Source organism: Drosophila willistoni, unplaced genomic scaffold (assembly GCF_018902025.1).
Source record: "Drosophila willistoni isolate 14030-0811.24 unplaced genomic scaffold, UCI_dwil_1.1 Seg514, whole genome shotgun sequence".
Taxonomy (NCBI): domain Eukaryota; kingdom Metazoa; phylum Arthropoda; class Insecta; order Diptera; family Drosophilidae; genus Drosophila; species Drosophila willistoni.
Genome location: NW_025814444.1, coordinates 39,570 through 46,049, shown reverse-complemented (window position 1 = coordinate 46,049; position 6,480 = coordinate 39,570). Strand labels below are relative to the sequence as shown.

The 6,480-nt window shown below is 39.0% G+C and overlaps 1 long non-coding RNA gene across 1 annotated transcript; it reads right to left on the bottom strand.

The window, feature by feature from the left end:
• Window positions 1–3,625: 3,625 nt before the first annotated feature.
• LOC124461514 lies at window positions 3,626–4,121 on the bottom strand. The gene is made up of 2 exons (XR_006955113.1): window positions 3,999–4,121; window positions 3,626–3,929 (listed from the first exon to the last, which is right to left on the bottom strand). It is a non-coding gene; the product is annotated as an uncharacterized LOC124461514 (long non-coding RNA).
• Between the last annotated feature and the right edge of the window lie 2,359 nt (window positions 4,122–6,480).

Here is a 6,480-nt window from a genome sequence, read left to right as displayed (position 1 = left end):
ATTTATTTTTTTAACTTGAATTAGGGCTGTGGCCAACAATTTTTGTTGTGCCGTAACACAAGTATTTACCTTTGCCTGTTTTTCCCCAAAATGAAGAAGGGTATGGTGTCCCTTGCTGCACAATGAGCAGACAATTTCATTAGTGCATCTCTTGTTGCTTGAGTGCTTCAAGCATCGTGTACACAATTGCACTTTTTTGGCTATTTCCACCCTTTCTTTAGGTGTTAGCGCTTTAAACTTATAGCATATAAGTGCGCTATGCCAAGGACCTTTGCAGATCGGACAACTATCTTTAAAACCCGCAGCCGACGTTTTTTGTAACGGTTTTTTATCTTCCTTCCTCATGGCACTTAGCGAGCAATATCTTTGCTCTAAGTATTCCATGACATCAGACAGCAACTGTATTTGCCTGGTTTTTCTGATCTGACTCTCATATAATTGTAGAGTCTCTCTGTCAAATTTCCGAAGTATGTGTTGAGCGAGTATTACGTCAACTTCATCGGACAAATTTGCTTTAATTTTAATTAAGTGTATTGACTCATTGATTATGTCAATCACTCCTTTTACACTCTTTGCGGATTCATTGTTGATCATCGGTAAATCAACGATCCGATTTAACTGTTCGGAAAATACCCTCCGATTGTTTTCATACCGCTTGGTTAATAGTTCCCAAGCGGCACTATAATTGTCAGCTGAACCTGACAGTAAATGAGCTACCATGCTCCTCGCTTCTCCCTTTAATGCGGATTTTAAATAATTGAATTTAAGAGTAAGACTTAAATCTTCTCTATTCTCATTAATTCTGCAAATAACTCTACAAACAGGTCCCATTCTCTAGGTTCTCCAGAAAATGTGGGTACCTGTATTTTTGGCAACACCGGTAGTTCGCCTCTCACGGTAACATTCTCAACTTTCAAATCTTTCTGATCCTTTATTTTCTCTTCTAATGCTACCAAGGTATTCTGAAGGTCGAACTCCAATTCTTCTATGACCTCTTTAAATGTTTCATTGTCTCTGTATAGTTCATGTGTATAAGCTTGGCACACCTGTACCTTCCTGAACAAGAATTTTATTTTCTTAATATACATTTCGCCTGTTCTATTGTCTATCGTACGTAAATCTTTGCTCACCATCTCCAAATATTACTGGAGATGACGAACCTTTTCTTCAAACTTTTCCTGGTTCTCAATACTGGAGGTCGCGTTTCCCCGCGACTCTCCGTTGCTGCCTTCAACATTTTCTGACATTGTTGCATCTGCTTCAATGGTTTCAGAAACAACAGTGCTCTGCCTGCTAGACTCTCCTTTGGCTAGTAATTTGGCTGCCATATCTAAACCTTCCTCATACTTCCCATCTGTGAAATAGTAGTGTTGAGTTACACCACTCTCTAGCATTTGACTATGGTAACTAATCCATAGCTTCTGTATCTCATTTACTTCGTTAATAATCTTGCTAGTAAACTTACTAGCATCTAACTCTTCTAGCTTTTTTAATCTTTTATGCAACTCGTGTTGCTTCGCTAATAGTTTTTCAGTTTTTGTGGGGAACATTTTTGTCTTATTCAAATATTAGTATATTGGTATAAGAGTATAAGTATATATAATAATATAATATTAATAATATAATATAATATAAACTATTTTAATTTATATCTTATCTGATGATCCTGTTGTAGACACCGTTCGCCACTGTTGTCCGCCAAGTAGAGTTATCTGCCGCTGCTTGTCTGCCGCTGCGTAGCGAAAGTTTGCTCGCCTTTTTTGTTTTCTATCTCGATCAGCTGCTGTTGTCCAGGGCCTATGGGCTCAGGCGGTACCGGTGCCGGACATCGCACCAGAATTTTTTATACTGCCACTGCACGTTCTTCAGTTTCTTCTTTGCAGCTATGTATCTTGATGCTCTGCTGCTGTTGGTAGTTGCCGACTTGCAACTACATATAGTTCACTTTTTTTTTCGATATTAGGGCTTCGAATACGCCACACACCAACTTTATATTTTCATATATATTTTTTCTCACTTTATATATATCTGGGCTTCGAATTAGTCACACACCAACTTTATATCTTTATATTTTTTTTTTTCACTTTATATATATCTGGGCTTCGAATTAGCCACACACCAACTTTATATCTTTATATTGTTTTTTTTTTTTCACTTTATATATATCTGGGCTTCGAACTAGCCACACACCAACTTTATATTTTTATATTGTTTTTTTTTTACTTTATATATATCTGGGCTTCGAACTAGCCACACACCAACTTTATATTTTTATATTGTTTTTTTTTTTGTTCACTTTATATATATCTGGGCTTTGAACTAGCCACACACCAATTTTATCTTTATTTGTTTTTTTTTTTTTCACTTTCGATATCTGGGCTTCGAATTAGCCACACACCAACTTTATATCGTTTTTTTTACCGCCACCGAAATTATTGCAGTTGCTCGACTAGCCAAACTGCCTTTATATATTCGGTCGCACGCACTTTTTTATTTATTAAGCAATATTTTGCTTTTATATTATACTCTGTCTCTTACCACTGGTGGGGGAAAACAAGAGTTTTTTTTTTATTTTGCTACCTTTATCTGATCTTATCATAAGAATTCAGACCTTAAGGAGCTGATTCATCCTCTGAGTCTCTTACCACTGGTGGGGGAAAACTCAGAGTTCCTTTTTATCGAAGGACCAAAATGAAGAGGAGTTCAGCACCGCAAAAACTGAAAGCCCAACTTCATCACTTGAATTCAAAATATGAACTGATTTTATTGAAAAACGTCTTGTGTACATCAAAGAATTCTTAGACTCTAAGAGGCGACAATTGTTCTTAAAAATGCTTACTCTAATGTTTATATTAATGCTTGTTTATATCATGCACAGCGTTGGCGACTTGATATTGCGCCGTTATTAAAATCTTGAGTGCTTTCCCACAGAGTGTGGATGCATGTTTTGTTTATTTCTTTGTTCAATCTGATTTGGTGAAGCCGTTTCAGATGAACGCGATGTTTATTCTTAAACACTCTCTCTTTCCAGCTCACATGCGGAAACTCCGCCATCAGACCCATATCAATGACTTATCGATAGTCATAACATTTCAGATTTCGATATGCGGCCAATTCTAAACCAAGCAAAGACTCTAAATCTCAGCCTTATAAGCTAACTTCTTGCTTGCTCTCAAATATGCCTTAGACTCTGCTTTTTTTTTTTTTTTTTTTTTTTTTTTTTTTTTTTTTTTTTTTTTTTTTTTTTTTTTTTTTTTTTTTTTTTATCCTCCCGCCCTGCTGCTTAACGGCCTTTTAAATTTAAATTTTTGCTATATACCCTTGTAGGTGCTACCTACTTGACTACTTATGCTAAAAGTAACATAATCTTAAATCTATCATACTACAAACTATCTTACCTAAATCGCTAAAAACTAAATGTTAATCTAATGTCTTATTGTATATTTTTATTTAGTATTAATCTAGTTTTAAGATAATTTTAATCCTCCCGCCCCTGCTGCTGTAACGCCTTTTAAATTTAAATTTTTGCTATATACCCTTGTAGGTGAAAGGGCAAAAATAAAAAGCGGCCTCAATCGAAAGAACAAGGCCAGGCGGATCAAACGCCCTACCTTAAAAAGTGGGGTAATTCAAGGTCATGTAAACGCGGCAGAACTCTCCTTGAAGTGATCCAGGCTGACAAGAAACTGGACATCCTGGCGACGGGTGGTCCTACTCATTTCCCACACGACCGGCGAAAAAATCCCTCAGCCATGGACTTTGGAGTTTATTCTGGAATAAACCACAACAGATTAAGTACTGACCACTTACCTGTTTTTGTAGACATCACGATGGACCAGCACCCAAACTTACTTCCTGACAATCGAAGACTTTTGCCTGTAGGATCTAACATTAAACTGTTCCAAAACACCCTCAGCGACTCCCTCCACCTAAATATGGAAATCGAATCTGGATTAGACATTGAGGACGCGATTAATATCTTCACAAACAATAGTCACCATGCTGCAGCCCTGGCCACTAAACGTCTACGAAGGGACCTGCCAAATACGAATCGTACCGAATCGGAGGAGCCATTCCTATAAATAAAAAAATGAACAAATTATTGAAACAAAAAAATTAAATAAAATTGATATAATGCCTCTCACGAAACTTTGAACGTAAAAAAACATTAAAATATACTAAACAAAAAAATAAGCCTATCAAAAAACATACACTTAAATAAAAAACTATGTAAAATAGACTCCTCTGATCGGTACAGACCCCACAAGCTGTGGCAATTAACCAACAACTAAAACGGCAGCCCCTTCCTAACTGGCCTCTTAGGATCCCTAGCGGAGTAGACAAGAAGCACCTTGCCCAAAAAATGCTCATGGAGTATGCATGTAAAACCCACCACTCCATCGCTAGCTCCTCCGCCAACTTTGACTCCAGCAACTCACCTTTTGTCAAGCCCATCACTCTCTCTGAACTAAAAAAAGAGATTGATAGCTTAATCAACAAAAAAGCACCAGGATATGATAGGATCAACAATGCCCTAATCAAAGTTCTCCCACTCAAAGCTATCATCTTCTTACTCAAAATATACAACAGCATCCTACGTTTTGGCCACTTCCCCCTAGTGTGGAAAAAAGCCATAGTTGTCATGGTAAAAAAACCAAAAAAACCAATTTCTAAAGCTAGCTCGTATCGCCCCATAAGCTTGCTTCCTGCTTTCTCAAAAATACTTGAATCCTTGCTTGCCAAGAGGCTCCTTAAATGTAACCGTCTTTCACAATCCATACCTAACCACCAATTTGGATTCTGCAAATTTCATGGGGCCGAGCATCAACTAGCTCGCGTTACACAATTCCTCCAGAGAGCTTTTGAGGACAAACTGTATGGATCGGCTATATTCATCGATATTACAGAAGCGTTTGACAAAGTTTGGCACTGCGGTCTGCGTAACAAGTTGATAAAGCTACTACCTATTCCCCTAAACAAAGTTCTGGACAGTTACCTCAAGGATCGCACGTTCTCCGTTCGCGGTAACCATGGTATTATGTCCCGTGATGGGAAAATTTTAGCAGGAATCCCTCAGGGTAGTGTTTTGGGACCCCTGCTATACAACATATACTCGTCAGACATGCCAATTCCAAAGTTCATAATTGAGCATGAAACCCTGATCGAATATTACCCGACCTATAAACACGGTGACACTCTGCTCTCTACATATGCTGACGATACTATTTTCATCTCGACCGATAAAAACGCCCTTTTAGCCATGAATAAAACGGAAAATTACCTACACAAGTTCTCTACCTGGTCCAACAAATGGTGTTTCACAGTCAACGTGAGTAAAACAGTTCATGTTCTCTTCTCCAGACGATCTACCTCACCTGCTGTTAAAGCTGCCACTGTTAAGTTTAATAACAAACCTATTAAAAATACGTCCTCGTGCCGATACTTGGGAGTCCTTGTTGATAGCAAACTCCTGTTTAAAACCCATATTGCCAAACTTTGTGCTCAAGCCAAGTCCACCTATACTCGCTACAAATGGCTCGGGGGAGCTAAAAGCCATCTTAGCACCCGCTGCAAGGTCACTATCTACAAGCAAATCTTAGTCCCTATTTGGACATACGCTATTCCCATATGGGGTAGCCTAATATCTAACACCCTATTCAAAAAGCTCACCGGAACTCACAATAAACTGCTTAGAAAGCTAACAAATGCGAACATCTATTGCCCAAACTCTGAAATTCAAGAAAAACATAACGCCAAACCTCTAGAAACTAAATCCAGCGACTTGTCCTGCCTCCACTCAAGCCTGGTGAAAGATTCACCCTTAATGATGACCAACTCTCAAAAAATCTTGAGCGAGTTGAAAACGAGCTCCTGAATGAGATTGAAAGTAGCATAGAAGCTGAAACGAAAAATAATGAGAGATTACCACCCATGAAGGTGCAAAAAACTGCTAATTCTTTACTTACTCACTTTCAGCCAGCTGACCTTGACAAAATCTCCATACAGCGGTTAAAGGGACTTGGCCCTCCCGCTTTCAGCCAGCCTGTACCAGGCCTGGCCAGCAGGCAGTCAATATGGACCTATCATCCAAGCAATGCCTGCTCGAGCACTACATTGCGGTCGAAGGGATTTGGCCTTCCCGCTCCTAGTTATTTTCCTCCAAACGAGCCTGTAGATGGAACAGATGCTTCTCCAGTGCCGCGCACCAATTGCTAGCCTACTGTGCTGCCACTCCACAGGCAAACAAGCTCTCCTGACGGCCCAAAACCTCCAATACTGGGGCTGAAGGGCACGCATACATTGTTCTGGGGTCTCACATAGTCCAATCCGAGAAGAGAGACAGAAATAAGCCAAAATGTTTGCCTATGACAAAAAAAACAACACATGTTACTCACTTCTTGCCTATAAGAGGGAATTTTCCTGACAATAAGAGCGCTGCCTCAATGATTTTGCCAACTGCAATGACGCCATGAATCGATA